An 18,042-nucleotide genomic window follows, 5' to 3' on the forward strand; every position below is an offset into this window, starting at 1 on the left:
TCTTTATTTGTGTGTGAGGAATGTTTCCTGAAAGTTCGGCCGTACCTTTCTGTAACACCCTGTATATCGGTAGCAGGTGCCATGCATCCTGCATTTTCGGTGTTACAACAGGAAGGTATTGCAGACTCGCGTCAGGACGAGTTGTATGTTGAACCACAAACTGAGCCCTGTGACGACGCTAGGATTCTTGACATGTAAAAGAAGATGGTGCTGGGGCACCACGGGAAGGGTACGGGCAGACGTCGCGCCCTCTGGAGTGTAGTGGCGACCGCCGCCGCGTGGCGGGTAGCGGCGCGCGCATCTGCAGGCGCAGCGGCGGCCACGGCGGCGCCGAGCCGGCAGTGCTCGGCCAACAAGTGTCAGCGGACCACGGCTGGCAGTCTGGACGGGGCAGGGCAGAAGCGCGGAGGAGCGGCGCGGCGCGGAGGCGAGGCCGGCGCTGGTGGCGGCTCGCGCGGGTGAGTACCCCGCACTCTGCCAAGCGCCAGTCCAACAACACAGATGCGCAAAAGACATCTACTCGTATTCTGCTGTGGCAGCTAGCTACATCTTTCTGGTGATTAATTTTTCCTAACGGGACTGCTCTCGGAAGAAATGAATAATTATTTTCATTTCGTATAGTCACTTCAATGGCTTCTCCTTGTGTTGATTTTTTTTTTAAATTTGGACTGTTTCTTATTAGGGACGATGCAGACTGATTCGAAAGCATGGACCTGAAATTTAAATCCCAAACCACTATCAGTAAAGAGTGAATTTTGATGTATGACATTCAAAAATGAACTTTTTTTGTTATTTGTGTACCTGTTTCCAAGTGTCTCCAACGCTTCACATTGTCAACAACACTAACGTACATCCTGCAAACAAACGTCGACTCCTATTCAATAAAAGCAACATCTTCCTAGTAAAGATCCTTATTGTAAACATGTCTCTTTGCTAATGATGAAGATAGCTATCATTTCGTGTATTAATCGCAGTGGCTTCTCCCTCTGTGAACGTTTTATTTACAGTTTGACTGTTTCGTACAGAAAATCGCAGACTCACCCTAACATATTGACCTGAAATATAAATTCTAAATTACCGTCAGATGTTTGAAGTAGAACACCAAAAATAATTTGTCTACTTATTTTCAGTTTAATTATTACAATTAACACAACATATACTTTCTCACACGTGATAAGACTGGTTGCGAAGTGTCTTTTACAGGTAGGCCATACAGGACGTCAAATCTAGTTCAGCGCAAAGGCTCTTCATTTTAGGTGCCGCATGTCATCACTAGTCATAGTTCTTGATGGTTACAAATACCTGCGCTTGAGAAAATATTTTGTAATTACTAAACAAGTTTCTTGAATGGATCTCCAACCGAGTGAATAATGCCTGCGCGCTATAAAAACCAACATATAGTCGAATACTTTGTCTGCATCCTCATGACACTGCTTAAGGCGTAGGCAGCTGTTTGCGTGGGATTTATTAGTCCACCCTGACGCAACATACTTCGTCTCACTCTAACGTATTATTGCAAAGTTCCTTGTTCAGCGAGTTAGTGTTTTTAAAATTTTTGAAAATACTGAAGATGTATAGCAAAAGCAAAATGACTTACAGCATTTCTCCTTACTAAGAGCTTAAAAAGAATTTTTTACCTTAGATTATTTCTTTTGATGTTTATCACGCTGTTGTGGGTGTGTCAGATATAACGAATATAAATATACCGAAACAGTTCGTTATCTGTTGACGATGGAATCCACGCAGTCGCGTTTTTAATGGAGATAGGGAACAACTTTCGTTATCTTCAGTGCGCCATTTCGATTACTTTGTTCGGTATCCTGATAACTGTGAAAGAAAGCCCTAATTAACAACAGATGCCCACCTGTAAGAGCTGCAAAATGCACTGAAACTGATGCTGACATTTTAAACAGGTATGTCAAAAGAACAAAATACATCACGTAAAGACCTATTACTGTACTTTCATCTACGCCGTTCCATTCCTGGTGGTTTCAAAAACCATATATGAGAAACTGTCGATAATAGAGAATATGTGCGTCTAATATTTTCCTTGCAGGAGGATTCTTGCTATCATCTCGATCTGCCAATCTTCTCTTGAAATACCCTGCAGAGCAGTGATCGACAGGTTATAAAGATGTTAGGTTATAACGTTACATGAACGACAGGGGAAATAAAAGGTATTTATTCTTACGTGCTAAATATGAGAAATATAGGTGAGGAGCCGCAGGCTGGTAAGTGATGTTTCGAAAAAAGTTAAGAGTGCCGTTGATGTTCTGTGAATTATTTTACAGATTTGTTGTAAGCGCCTTTCCTGCACACAAGAGCGTGAGGTGCATCCACGTGTTCGTAGTTATATAACAAGATGCTCAAAACGGCCAGCAGTTTCACAAATAACCTCTGAAGCGTAAACAACTGGGTGAAAGGAAGCGAAAAGGCGCAAAAGCCGTCACTAAAAATAGATAGCTTAGAGCACTTTGCAACTGGAAAGATTTATGAGGAGAATGGCGGAACTGTAAATCCACAACTGTTTCGGCAGGTGAGAAAGTCAAAGCAAAACTGTCTTGTAGTCTACAACCGACCAGTTGTCCTGGAAGGTCGCTAATTTGGAACTATTCGAATAACCAGTACCAGATGTGCCTTTAGATGTATTAGAATAGTCGAAGCAATATTTACCACAGCTCACTTCACGTCACTAAAGCACAGTAAAAATGATTGTGTTATTCACGGCTCCTATTTTGTATAACTAAATTTAAAAAAAAGTTGAACTTTAGCAACACCAAGACTTTTTCATGGCGTGCATTATGAGGAGGGAGGGATATTTTGCGCCCAGTCAAAAAAGTTAGAAAATTGTTAACTTCTGTTGAATTATATTTAACAACATACTTTTTAAAGAGGCAATGATATGTAAGCGGTGTTCAGAAGTTGAAAATATCACTTAGCACACTTTTAGCAATATCAACGCCCTTCCAATAACATGTACTACTGACCTTATGACCGCCCCAAAAATACTCAAAAAGGGCAAATTTCATTCAGTTTTGTTGACTTTTGCTCACAAAACACTTTTTAAAGACATATCGAGTTGTAAGAACAGCTCTGAACCTGGAAATATTGAATGATATTCACTGGGAAACTGACATGTACTACAGGAAGATAAATTTTTGTATCTACTTTGACTGAAAATTTTTTGAACGTTATGAAATCTAGTAGAAGAATTCGTCTGAAACGATAAACATTTCGTTTAAATTTTTAAAATGTAACGCTGTATAGTACTGAGAGTGTTAAAATTTCAGAGTCTCTTACGTGTCATTGTAACCTTAATTCGAATTCTTCTTCCTCTTCTTTTTCTGGTTTTCCTATACATTTTTTGGCAATGTTATTGACAGTTGGTGGCCAGGAGCCTTTCCTGGCACCACATGTGTGCCCTACACGTCTGCGCCTAGAGGAAATCTCATGTTCAACTGGAAGATTTTCTAAATGTTTGCGTATCGTGTATCTGAGGCAGGATTAGCTTACCAGGCCGGTTAACTGGATGTAGGACACCCCCTCAGAACCACATCCAGGCTGCCAGGCTCATTCAGCTAATCGGCGAGGTGGATTCAATCCAGGACAAACTCGCCTCCTCGAATTCCAAAAGCGGCACGTTAATGCGCTCGGCTCTCCTGGGAGGCCACAGTCAGCCCAATTATCGTAAGTATACTTCAAATGTAACTCAGAAAAAAAGTTTGTCACAGAAGTTATTTACCCCGCAAATGATACTTGTTTTACTCATTAGCGGAGTGGATAATCCGTGCACGCCACACAATCCGACTCAAAGATTCAACTTGTCACGTGTTCCCCCCGCAAGTGCTCAAAACACTTATTTTCGAGAAATGCGTCGTATGTGCTGATAACACAATTACTAATTTGGCAAATGGTTCAAATGGCTCTGAACACTATGGGACTCAACTGCTGTGGTCATTAGTCCCCTAGAACTTAGAACTACTTAAACCTAACTAACCTAAGGACATCACACACATCCATGCCCGAGGCAGGATTCGAACCTGCGACCGTAGCAGTCACACGGTTCCGGACTGCGCGCCTAGAACCGCGAGACCACCGCGGCCGGCACTAATTTGGCATGTGAGCTGCTTAAATGCTATGGAGTCTACGTCCACTGTTAGTTTACAAGGGACACTGCCTACCATCTCATTTTCTGTTACGGTATTCCTTGCATATTGTATTGCACACTTCTTCCACTTGTGCTTATTTTGTAAGGAATTAACTAACACCAGTAGCAGTGTAACATTTCTTAGATAATCCATTGTACTTCAGAGAATGTGCGTACTCATTCATTTGAGTGGTGGCCATTACGTACATTTACATTTTGTTGTGTAAGGGTGCCTTTATATAACTGTTCAATACTCTAACCTGTGAAGTTATGTTTAGTACATGACACAGTTTTAGGACTTCTGAAAATGCATCTTATACGTAGATCATAAAACTATATTACCACAGAAGTCGTAATCGTTCTTCCTACTTCTAACATGAAATTCCTTCTCAAGCTACAAATCTGCATTGGTGACTGCATCAGTCTGACAGGACCACAATAATGAAATATATAAAAGCAGTCTGAAACTCAAATGAAAATGGTAAGGTATCCACATTGAAAACACTATGTGACATTTGCAGTATTTATTCATTCGTTCAGTACTGTTGTTGCCATCGTTTACTTTCTGGTTTTAATTTTCAGAGCTCTATAAATTGTTTCACATACAAGACTGTAATGGCCTTAAGTGCAGATATTTATATTAGTGTCTGAGGACGGTGTACTGAAGAACATTACATGAGTGTTTACGTCATTTGCATGCAAATAATTATAGTTATCACAAGTTGTATGCTTTTATGTTGGGTAGTACCTGCAAGTACATGTGGAACGAGTAATCCATTAATGCTTATTTTCCCCTGGGCAGTAGGTCAAGTGTTGACCTGTGGACACTTGGAGGCAAAACGGTTATCCTAAACTGACGTGTCTAGTCCACTGTGGTGCAGTTACAGTCGTGCAGAAAAGATTACGTCGTAATGTTTGCAGTGTGTCAGATGCATAGAAAAAATAACCAACACATGTATTCAAGTACCACAAATACAAATATCTTCAGTTATACAAGCTACACCCTGTATGTTTAAATTTACGAAAGCATGTTACAATGTCGCAATCTGCTGTTGGGAATATTTCACATCCAAGATAGTTAAAGGTGGTTATCTAGTACAACATTTTGCTACTCATCTTAGTCCTGGTTCTTATCGGTTTTTCCCCAGAAATGTTATTACTTATTTAAGTGGAGATATCAACAGTTCCTATTCTTCTGCTATATTTCTAAAGGTATGTGCCCCTGTGTAAATTACCTTCTGTCAGCTGCATAATAAGGACGTCGTTTTGCATATAAAATATAATTTAGTCAGTACAATGGTGAGAGCATTATATGACACTCAAAAATTTGTTTCAATTTACAGTCTCATCATCCACATAGTTATTAAAGTGTTTGGGACAGACACCAACAATGGCTAACTACTGGGTCTGTAGAGATATTCTACCTTGTGCAAGATACTGTTTGTTTATTTTACCTTAGGATAAGTAATGCAAACAAACAGTGTATTGCATAAGGCAGAATATGTCTCCAATTTTTCTCAGCAAACATGGAAAGAAATAAGGGCATCAACATCCACTAAAATGATCCTTTGTTTGGTTTTAAGGGTACTGTTTGTTGTTTTCCTATGTCATAGAATACAGCTGTGTTTTGATAGTGAATGGCGATAACTTTTTCTAGATTATAAGGTAATCTTTTTCTGATCAAAATTCCCCATAGCCTTTCTCCATTCAGGCTGTCAAATGCCTTCGGAAAATCGGCGAAGGTGATGTGAGTTTACAAACTGAAATACCTCCTTTTCGTAATCATTTGTTTCACTACGGAAATCGTCTCTACTGAAGAGCGGACCCATCAGAAACCCATGTGTTCTTGGCTGGTTATAATGTCCGCTGTGCCCTTAAGCACACTACTGAGTACATTTTATTACCACTCTTGTAAACAGAAATGATCGTTTTTAGCCAGCAGACGCATGCGTCTAACATATAAGAAGCTTTCACTATATTTGTATGTGTGTGAGAGTGAGTTTCTAAGGGCGAAACTGCTGAGGTCATCGGTCCCTAAACTTACACACTACGTAAACTAACTTATGCTAAAAACAACACACACACGCCCATTCCCGAGGAAGGACTCGAACCTCCGGAGCGGCCGCACAATACGTGACATGGAGCCTCAAACCGCGAGACACTATATTTCCAGCACTCAACATTAGGATGTAGAAAAATTTCTGCTACCAGTCACAATGAAAGGTTATGTGTGTTTATAAATTTACCAGTGACCAGCAAATAATTTTTTTGTATTTGTACAGTGATCTCCAGCAATATAAACATGTAAATGAATGTATAAACACCTGAGGATGGGTCGAGCCCGAAACCGGCTGAAGATAAAATGACTGATAAACCAAAGCAGTAGTCTTTACCAGAAATATCGAACCTTAGACAGTGGGTCTAATAGTGTATTTTAAATACGGCGGTATGCCATCTTAGGCACTGTATAACACTTGATAATGGCACTTTGAAGCCAAAATCATGATCCTGTAAGTGTAAATGTAACACCGCAAATAGACAGCAGTCTAATGGCGGTACTGACTTTAATGAAATAAATAACCTTTTATTGTGACTGGTAGCGGAAATTTTTCTACACCCTACAAAGGAACAGTCACGGAGTTCAACAGCAGCCACTACGGACAAAATTCACTCAACATTAATACCGTCTATTCCGTAACACGTTCTATGATGTGACGTGTTCAAAGTGACCATGAAGGTATGTGCCTTTGAGACGAGTAAAAATTAATGCTTTTGAATTATGAGTTGTTGAGCCTACATTTTACGTTTTCTATTTATTCATCACTATGCAGACTCTTATGTGTGTTGTGTGAAAGACTGCAGTGCATGTTGTCTATAGCAACTATTCAGACTGGTAGACTTATCATTCAACTTTGTGTTGGTTACCTGTACGATTCTTTAAATTAATGAAGTAAGTACAAAAGTTATGAAATTATTTCTCTAACAGACAACGCGGAAATTGCAGTAAATGTAGTTCATAGATAAACGTGGAGCTACTGCAGCGAAAAATTTTGTGATTTCTCTGAAGAGTAACGACCTACTACATAGAATATTTAACTTAAAAGTCGTGACACAGAATGCGTATCTCTTGTAAGTGGCACTGCATGTATCTTCATAGTTTATGATTGTAAAATAATACATGCCGACATGTAGTTCGTAATGGAAAACTCTACTTCATGTTAGAGTTGATAACGTTTTTTAACCGGTTCAGTTAACGACATTACGACTTATTTACTCTTCAGGCCTTGTCTGAATGATTCTGTCGGTGCGATGAAGGATAAGAAGACATCAAGTAGCTAAATGCGTTTCTAGATATCTGGACGATATCTAAGGCAATTCGCGCGATTTAAGATTCTAACGCAAGCGTTCACTGCCTTATATCCGCAGAGCCCTGTGACAAAAATAGCCACGGCCTTGCATCTGGAGTTGCAACAGCATGTCAAACTGTGAACCAAGTTTGTTGAATCACGTCGCTAAGCTGTACTCCACGTGGTCGCTGATTGATAGCGCTACTGCTAGCAAATTTATTCACAACATTCCCTTTTTACAGATACGCTTGCTTGGTTGTAAAATACATATTTCTGTCAGACGTAATCATTCTGTCTCATAGCGTTTGTATCAAAATTGAAATATGTAAGTTTCGTTTATTTTTAACACAGTCAATTATTACGAGACCATCATAAGCGGTTTCGGCCTAGAATGATCATCTTTTGATGCCACAATAGAAAGTCAAAAGCTTCTACCAATGTTTTAAAACAAATAAAAGTATTTTAACTAGGTTTACTGCGAGTTAAGTAATGGATCATACCTGTGAGCGACATTAGGCGAACAAACGTTTTGCGTCGTCAAATTAAACATAATACAAAATTTCTTCCGTTCCGTCGTTGCAGCTGATAGAGTAACCAGTGTAAGATTTGAGATAAAAATACAGTCTTAGATGCGAGGGTTTTTATTTACAAATTTCAATAATGGGTTTCGCCTGTGGTGGGCATCTTCAGACTATAGGAACTGGACAACTTGCGATTGACCAGTTCTTTTTATCTGAAGATGCCTACCATTGGCGAAACACGTCACTGAAATTTGAAACCTCCGCGACGAAGACTGTATTTTTATCTTAAACATAATACCAAAAACCAGGGAATTTGTATTATGTTTCTGTAGACAATGCATGAACGGTTCTTCACCATATGCTGGTCATAGGTATGATTCACATATATTTTAATGACACATTATATAACTCACAAGTAGACCTAATAAAAATATTTTTACTTGCTTTAAGTTCTCAACATGAGATTTCTATATTTTCCTATTATAGAATCTGAAGATGGCTAATGTAGGCCGAAACCGGTTACAATTATCATAAAAAGCGATTGTCAAAAACAAACCAAACTTTGTCACCGGTCTTCATAGACTGAACGTCTTTTTCCCAAGAATTTTAAAATGCTTTGCTATAGTTATAGCTTTTATTACAGATCCAGTGTGAACGTCACAATGTGTATGAAGGATGAATTCGTGGTTATGACGAAACGTTTGCAATCTTACCACGGAAATGGGGAGTTAGAGCAATAGTAGATTAGTTTTTCGAATTCTATACACTTCAGCAAAACAGTATCGACGTTACCCTGCACCCTTGGCAGCACAACACCTTCTCCTTGCCCACTCGTGAAACCACCTTTCCACCTTTTTTCTACGTTGATTTGATAAGTATTTTGTTAGTAGGTTTAATAAGAATGAACCACTGCGGAACCGACTCTCATGTGAATTTGATGCAAGCACTCCTGGTTAAACGTTTAGTACAGTGCTTTTAACATTTTAGCATGTGTTAAAGTTTAATTCACATTAGAATGACAGCACAGCACCTAACACGTAAGTAAGGCGTAATTCCACTGGTCATACGATACTAGATGCTAGAGAATGCTTTAGAAATGCAGCCGATGACCAGTAACAATTCATGAGTTTGTATACACGAGGATTCGCCATGGATGAACAGAGTATAGCTGTGTGAGTATAACAACTAACCACTCCCGTAACATAATTAAACAACCACAGAAGACATATTCTTTATAACTGTAGCCATGCGATCGCTGTGGGTGTAACTTTCCATTAGCCAGTTTCAACCTTATGGTCCTTAGTAAGCATTTGGAAATAATTGATCATACATCTACTGTTTATAGACCATACATGAAGTCCAAAACTAAAGCACTGGAAAAAGGCCGAGGAGTGTTCCAGACAGCACTGTCGAAACAGGGCTGATTGACAGACGTTATTGAACATTTGCACACCTTCATGCAATTGGCCTGATAATGGCGTGTCGTGTTTCAATGCTTGACAGTGCTTTAAATGCTCGTTAATGATCATGAAGATGAAATAGGCCAGTAATGAAGAAAAGTATTAAATAAATTTACAGCCTAATTGGAAATATGTTTTAGATTAACCGGTATTTGATGGCTGTGGCCCCAGTTATGAATAACACAATTGAAGTTCATTCTTGAATTCTGTTTTATTTACGCTGCAGATCATATCCTTTCGAGCAGTGATAATATTGTCTGGAGAGACAAGTAAGTTGCATATACCCTCCACCTTTTCTGCATACTTCCTCCTACATCGCGTATCTTCTAGTCCTCAGTTACCAGAAATCGGCAAAGCTCGGAAGTCTTCAGTAAAATAGCATATTATTTGCTTGAGCACCCGCTCCTCACCTTTGAGATCGTACCGTAGCGAATTAGCAGCAAGAATTCCGTTGTTGAACATGAACGAGTTGTATAGGCGGCAGTTGTGTGAACCAAGCGTACTGTTGTCGTATAAATCGTTTTAGCGGTAGACGGCTCTTCGGTAGTTGTCATGTCTCACTATGAAGCGTCTTGCACGAAAAAACACTAGAAATTGCGCTATGGCATCAGAGCGTGTTTACTGTAATGGGCAAAACGGCAGGTTTCTTCTCGTAGGCAGAAGACTGGAACACCACCAGTAGGAGAACCCGTTTATTGCTCCTGGTTAATTCTTAAATCGTCTTTCTTGATTTGTTGTTTCACTCAGCTTTTGCGTCCACTATTTGGGCGAGCTCTGGCGGTGACCCATCTCGCCATCCCCTCGGTACGGGCCTGCACTTTAGTGAGCACTCTTGAAATAGTAAATGCGATTCAACAAAACTAAGGGACGTCACGGAAATGTATCGAAATGGGTCCATGCAGAGGAAAAAGAATTCTGAAGGAACCAAATGAGTTGACGTGATTAGTAGGCAGACGGTGAGAAATTGTGTCGCCACACGCGGTTGCCTTGGGATCATCATGGAGCAGGACCCTCTCTTCAAAATTCTGTGTTTGTAATGATATTTGTAGTTTCGACGATGGCCCAAGTGGCTTGTTTACATTTCATGCGTTGACATATGGACTGAGAATGTGACTAACGAACCGAACTAAAAATCATAGAGAAGAAACGCTTCAAAAAATCGTCCGGATATTAGGAACTAATTTGCTTTTGTTATTTACGTTTACATGTTAATGTTTCTGATCAACGGACAACAGTCGGGTAATGACTCAGGTTTTCTCAGCGCGTCTAGTTAACAGTGAACTGCCGAGTGTTCAGCCGAGTTATTTCCATGTTTTGCACAATATTTCAACGACCGACCCAGTCTTCATATTCAGGTGTTGCGAGGTTTGCTGTTATGTATGCCTGGGCTCCAGTCACACTGTGGGCTATTGTTGCTCATGCCGCTATTTATAGCAAAGATATGTTCACATACTTCCAGTGCGCCCTTTGATGCTGTTTTGTTTTACAGAGAGCGCACCATCAAGATACTTCTCCTAAGCATTTCCCGACAGAATATGCTGAAGAAACTTGTTATGTTTCTGGGTCATAACAGGCTGACGTCCCCTATCATGACGCTGTTATTTTCCTTAATTTCATCATGGTCTGCATTGCGTTCTAATCGTGGGCTGCATCTTATTGAAATAATTTGATGATTTGTCTTTTGTGTGTCCGAAACAGTTTATAGAACTTCCCTTTTAACTGATTTTATCCACCTCAGTTTCGTCAGAGAAGATCCAGACTGACTGACCTCGTTGTTTTTTGGTGTGCACACATGCACAGTATTACGAGCAGTTCTCTCCCACCTCCCAGCATTATCCTCCTGTCCGACCTTTCTTTGTAGCGATTGAAACAATTCTTCGCCATCTCTCGTAATAATGTGACTATTAAATGCAGATATGATTTTTTTATTTGAGTCTTTGAGATAAGAAATGGTTCAAATGGCACTGAACACTATGGGACTTAACTTCTGAGTTCATCAGTCCCCCAGAACTTAGAACTACTTATACCTAACTAACCTAAGGACATCACACACATCCATGCCCGAGGTAGGATTCAAACCTGCGACCGTAGCAACAGCGCGGTTCCAGACTGTAGCGCCTAGAACCGCTCGGCCACTCCGGCCGGCGATAATTAATCAGCCGTGATTTTTTCGAAGTAACTCGCTTGACATTTGTATTCCTTGATGTAACGAGTACCAGAAAATGAAATCTCGAATGATTGCACGAGGGTCTGAAGCCCGATTCTCCCCGTCCAGATTCGCCAAATACAGCTGCAGTGCCACCGTGCTCGAGTGTTGTAAAATCGTAGGGAATAGTGAATTGTATATAATAAGGTCATACAAATTCGAATAAATATAAAAATAGGCTACTTTGTGCTGCCAAATCATGTAATATGGTAAATAAACATTGCACACAAGATGTATCTGTAATTACGATTCTAACAGTTTACGAGGCGAAAATGGCTTGTACTCTTTTGCAAATGTATGATATGTTACTGGCTGTCTTTATTTTCGACTGGCAATCCAGTCCGAGAGCTCATTATCTACTACAGATATTTTTTTTTAGTTTGTCGCACTTCTCCCTGAGCCAGTATCCTGCAGAAAATGTGTGCATTTTTAAAATCTAGTCAAATTATGTTTTACTCTTCGACAATGAAATAATCATAATACTTATTTACCTGAATGTCGAAATCTTCAAAATTCGCAAGAGCCGATCTTAGTGGGATAAATTATTGTCAGTCCCTTTGAAGTCTCCAGAAGTTGTAAGATTACTTTAATTTAGGTTTATAACCTGATTACCTCTTACTAACTAGAGCAATCAACAATCTGTTAAGGACCTTGAATTACAATAAGTCATGTACTTCGCTTTGTGGTGGCTCACGTACTCTTACAAACTCGACATGCGGCTTGTCTAGCTGCAACAGGTTCCACGGGTGAAGGTAGAAACAGTCCTAAATCAGACAAGTCGGCCATTATACATTATACATTGAATGTAATGCACAAGTATCCATGATTGTGACGAACACTAAAAATCTGCGGATAAATTAAATCAAATATTTATTTTCCATTTGCTGCACTCAGAGTTGCCTTTGCCTTTACTAACAGCACGACATTTCCTGCAACGCCTGTCCTGGGCTAGTAACCATAGCAGCTGGACCCTAGACGACTGTAAAACTGTGGCCCGGTCAGACGAGTCCCGACTTCAGTTGGTCAGAGCTGATGGTAGGGTTCGAGTGTGGTGCAGACCCCCACGAAGCCAGGGACCCAAGTAGTCAGCGAAGCCCTCTGCAGGCTGGTGGTGGCTCCATAATAGTGTAGGCTGTGTTTACGTGGAATGGACTGGGTCCTCTGGTCCAACTGAACCGGTCACTGGCTGGAAATGGCCATATTCGGGTACTTGGGGACCGTGGACTTCATATTCCCAAACAAAGATGGAATTTTTATGGATTACAATGCATCATGTCACCAGGCGACAGCTGTTCGCGATTGGTGTGAAAAACATTCTAGACTGTTCTAGCGAAAGATCTGGCTACCCAGATCGACCAACGTAGATCCCACCGACCATTTATGAGACATTATCGAGAAGTCGGTTCGTGCCCAAAATCCTGTCACGGCAACACTTTCGCAATTATGGATAGCTATACAGGCAGCATGGCTCAACATTTCTGCTGGGGACTTCCGACGACTTGTTGAGACCATGCTACGTGAGTTCCTGGCCTTCGCTGGGTAGAAGGGCCAACGGCCTTGCCACAGTGGTAACACTGATTCCCATGAGACCTCCGAAGTGAAATACTGTTACACTTGGATAACACTTGGGTGGGTCACCGTCCAGGTCTGCTGAGTGCTGTTGGCAAGCGAGGTGTACTCAGCTGATGTGAGGGCAATTGAGGAGCTACTTGACTGAGAAGTAGTGGCACAAGTCACGAAGGCTGACAATGGCCGGGAGAGCAGTCTGCTGATCACATGCCTCTCCTTACCTGCATCTGGTGACGAATAAGGGCTGAGGATGATACGGCAGCCGGTCGGTAGCATTGGGTCTTCAAGACCTATTTGGACGGTGTTTTTTTCTAGGCAAAAGGAGGTCAGACGCCATATTAGGAGATATCCCGTGACTTATGTCACCTCAGTGTACGTTAAGTGATGTGTGTTATTATCAACGACCAAATAGATAGCTACTCGATCTACTGCTAAATACATCTTAAATCTATGCATATGGTACACTTGGAAACAGATATTAGTCCGCCGGCCGCGGTGGTCTCGCGGTTCTAGGCGCTGAGTCAGGAACCGCGCGACTGCTACCGTCGCAGGTTCGAATCCTGCCTCGGGCATGGATGTGTGTGATGTCCTTAGGTTAGTTAGGTTTAGGTAGTTCTAAGTTCTAGGGGACTAATGACCACAGATGTTAAGTCCCATAGTGCTCAGAGCCATTTTTTAGATATTAGTCAGGGATACAAATGATAAGTTGTTGTGCATATGATATGTATTTGTGTTCTGGTACATCATTGACAGCTGGTTTGTGATCACAACTTCATGCATCTATGACCTATTAAAATTCATATTTTGGGTGCTTCGCGTCAAACACATCACGCCATGAGAAAGAAATTTGATGCTTTCCAGCGACACTAGGCATACCCTTTCTCTGCTTATGCCTCTGAGAGGCGGGAGGTTGTAGGCAATATGCAGCGTGCCTATTCCTTGTGTGTTTCTTATAATCCAATCATGAGACCTACATGAAAAGAGATAGGTCTAGCAACATTAGAGATACTGATTCGCTTCTAAAATATCTTTCTCAAATTACAGGCACTCATTCTTAAGTTTTTCTTGTTGAAAATCACTCTCTTAATTTACTGCGGTAGGTACTATGCAGATTCAGTACATGCTGTTTGTCTCAGACCCACTGAATTCAATAAAAAGGTGCCTAACATCACCGTGAAGCACCAACGAACATTTTGTTTCTAACAAAAGTAGTTCCCCATTATGTTATTTGCCACCTCTATACGTTTGTTGCAAACACTTTGAAACACCCTTCATATTCTGTACTAGCTCCAACCACGGTGTTATCTGTGATTAAATAGATATCTATAAAAATGCCTGAGTTTGTATTTATTCCAATCATCTATTAGTCTATCCTCTCCTTCCCCATCTCTTAATACATCTTCTCCTCCCCCCTCCTCTCATTCTACATCGATCACCCCCCCCCCCCCTCCCCTCTGTCTCTCCATCTCCTCCACCCTTCACTTTCTGTCCAACCTCTCTCTCTCTCTCTCTCTCTCTCTCTCTCTCTCTCTTTCCAACTCGTCCTCCACTTTCTCTCTGTCCAACTCTTCCGCCCCCTCTCGCTGTTTACCCATCTCGTAGTGCTCCTCCTCCTCTCTCAGTCCATCTCCTTTTTCCTTTCTCTGCCCATTTTCTTCTTCCCCCTCATCCTGACGATCTCCTCCACTTCCCTTTCTCTGTCCATTTCGTCCTTCTCCCTCCTCTCTTTGTCCATCTCCTCCTCCTTCTCCACCTGTGTCTATCTACTACTTCCCCCTCCCTGTCTGTCATCCCCTCCCCTCTCTTCTCTCTCCACGTTATCGGCTTTACCCCAATAGCATTCTGATGGTTCTTACTGCCACAGTATTTTTTTAAAGATCGTAACTAACATGTGTGCCAAATTTAATTTAAATTGTTCCAGGAGTTAAGGGTGACCATGCTACCCATGACTTTGCCCGCGTATGAATATGTAAAATATATATCACACTTATTTATTCACATATTTTCTCGGGTCTCAACCAAATTTTGTCCTGCAGTTTCGTTTTCACGCAGTTCAAATTTTGTGACGTTTCTCCTGAACGATGTGCTGTAAATATGTGACTACTGTCTGCGAAATAAGGGGTTTTCATATGATGTGTAAAGTTCGTTGAAAGCTACTAAGTGTTCTTTTTGTTCATATACTGGCTGAATAAAGTACGGGTATTTGTGCGTCGTAGACTACACTTATTTCTCATCCCCGCTCTTTGACAAGGTAGCCTATGTGTTAATTCAGAATACAAGGTATTTCCATTCCAGATGTCATTTATATCCGTCCATCCGTTTCACCTTGAAGGGGTAACAAACATACTAACACAACCTAACGAACTTTCGCTTTTGTAATACATGTACGATTAGAAGTCATTTGTGCGTACTATAGCCTTCTTAGTTTTCATAGAACATATATCGGCCAAGCGGCAAAGTTCTTGTCTCATTGAACTTAGTATCTTATTCATTCTCAGCAAATGTAGGCATATACACTCCTGGAAATGGAAAAAAGAACACATTGACACCGGTGTGTCAGACCCACCATACTTGCTCCGGACACTGCGAGAGGGCTGTACAAGCAATGATCACACGCACGGCACAGCGGACACACCAGGAACCGCGGTGTTGGCCGTCGAATGGCGCTAGCTGCGCAGCATTTGTGCACCGCCGCCGTCAGTGCCAACCAGTTTGCCGTGGCATACGGATCTCCATCGCAGTCTTCAACACTGGTAGCATGCCGCGACATCGTGGACGTGAACCGTATGTGCAGTTGACGGACTTTGAGCGAGGGCGTATAGTGGGCATGCGGGAGGCCGGGTGGACGTTCCCCCGAATTGCTCAACACGTGGGGCGTGAGGTCTCCACAGTACATCGATGTTGTCGCCAGTGGTCGGCGGAAGGTGCACGTGCCCGTCGACCTGGGACCGGACCGCAGCGACGCACGGATGCACGCCAAGACCGTAGGATCCTACGCAGTGCCGTAGCGGACTGCACCGCCACTTCCCAGCAAATTAGGGACACTGTTGCTCCTGGGGTATCGGCGAGGACCATTCGCAACCGTCTCCATGAAGCTGGGCTACGGTCTCGCACACCGTTAGGCCGTCTTCCGCTCACGCCCCAACATCGTGCAGCCCGCCTCCAGTGGTGTCGCGACAGGCGTGAATGGAGGGACGAATGGAGACCTATCGTCTTCAGCGATGAGAGTCGCTTCTGCCTTGGTGCCAAGGATGGTCGTATGCGTGTTTGGCGCCGTGCAGGTGAGCGCCACGATCAGGACTGCATACGACCGAGGCACACAGGGCCAACACCCGGCATCATGGTGTCGGGAGCGATCTCCTACACTGGCAGTACACCTCTGGTGATCGTCGAGGGGACACTGAATAGTGCACGGTACATCCAAACCGTCATCGAACCCATCGTTCTACCATTCCTAGACCGGCAAGGGAACTTGCTGTTCCAACAGGACAATGCACGTCCACATGTATCCCGTGTCACGCAACGTGCTCTAGAAGGTGTAAGTCAACTACCCTGGCCAGCAAGATCTCCGGATCTGTCCCCCATTGAGCATGTTTGGTACTGGATGAAGCGTCGTCTCACGCGGTCTGCACGTCCAGCACGAACGCTGGTCCAACTGAGGCGCCAGGTGGAAATGGTATGGCAAGCCGTTCCACAGGACTACATCCAGTATCTCTACGATCGTCTCCATGGGAGAATAGCAGCCTGCATTGCTGCGAAAGGTGGATATACACTGTACTAGTGTCGACATTGTGCATGCTCTGTTGCCTGTGTCTATGTGCCTGTGGTTCTGTCAGTGTGATCATGTGATGTATCTGACTCCAGGAATGTGTCAATAAAGTTTCCCCTTCCTGGGACAATGAATTCACGGTGTTCTTATTTCAATTTCCAGGAGTGTATAATGAAATAATAAGCAACCAGCTGTATAAAACAAAAATGATTCTCTTTACCGGCTTCGGGCACTTAGTGCCCTTCTTCAGAAGGTAATGACTGTCGCACACAGGAAAATGCCTTGGTCCTAAAAATATGCAGGAGCAATAAGTAATAAAATATTGAATCCATTAATACAATAAGAGCTCTTAGATGCCTACATACAGTTCAATGTCTGCAGTTTTATTCTGACACTGTGAACTACATGTAGGCATCTTCGCTGGTTATCTGGGCTCAGTTCGAAAATGGACTCATCACTAAATACAATTCTACTCCAGTCAACAAGATTCCAGGCCATAGACATGCCTGGAGACGTCTCGGACAGCGGTGGGATACCAAACTGCTGTCGCCCACCATAATGGCCGACAGCCAGGTATGATGGCCTGAGGTGCCATTTATTTTCATAGCAGGGCCCCTTTGTTTGTTGTCCTTGGTATGTGGATAATATTATACGCCCATGTTGCCCTTAATGGCAGGTCATGCTGGGCTTACATTTCAGCAAGCTAATGCCCACCCTCACCTGCCGCTAGTTTCTACTGCTTGTCTTAGTGCTTTCCAAACCCTATATGGACCAGCTGAGAAATATTGGGGTTTTGACGATCTAACGTGTCAATTGGACCGAATTTCGTACGATATCCATCAGGAAGACATCCAACAACTCTGTTATTTATTAGCTCAGTTTGTGAAACACTCTCTTGAATAATTCATCCACTTTTTCTGAAATTGTAATCTTTTGTTTGTCAGTACATGTACACCACGTCTACAGATTTTGTTCCACTTGGCTAAGTTCTTCATGGTGCCTCATTTCTTTCGTTTGTCTTTG

General features: G+C 42.2%; 1 protein-coding gene across 1 annotated transcript in view; it reads left to right on the plus strand.

Moving 5' to 3' along the window:
* The first annotated feature begins 388 nt into the window (after window positions 1–388).
* Window positions 389–18,042, plus strand: part of LOC126276649 (probable glycoprotein hormone G-protein coupled receptor) — a 1,482,411-nt gene continuing 1,464,757 nt past the window's right edge. The window contains exon 1 of the mRNA XM_049977295.1: window positions 389–458. The gene's annotated coding sequence lies outside the window, so the exon portion shown is untranslated. The remainder of the gene's footprint in view (window positions 459–18,042) is intronic.

This window comes from Schistocerca gregaria, chromosome 1 (genome assembly GCF_023897955.1).
Source record: "Schistocerca gregaria isolate iqSchGreg1 chromosome 1, iqSchGreg1.2, whole genome shotgun sequence".
Lineage (NCBI taxonomy): Eukaryota > Metazoa > Arthropoda > Insecta > Orthoptera > Acrididae > Schistocerca > Schistocerca gregaria.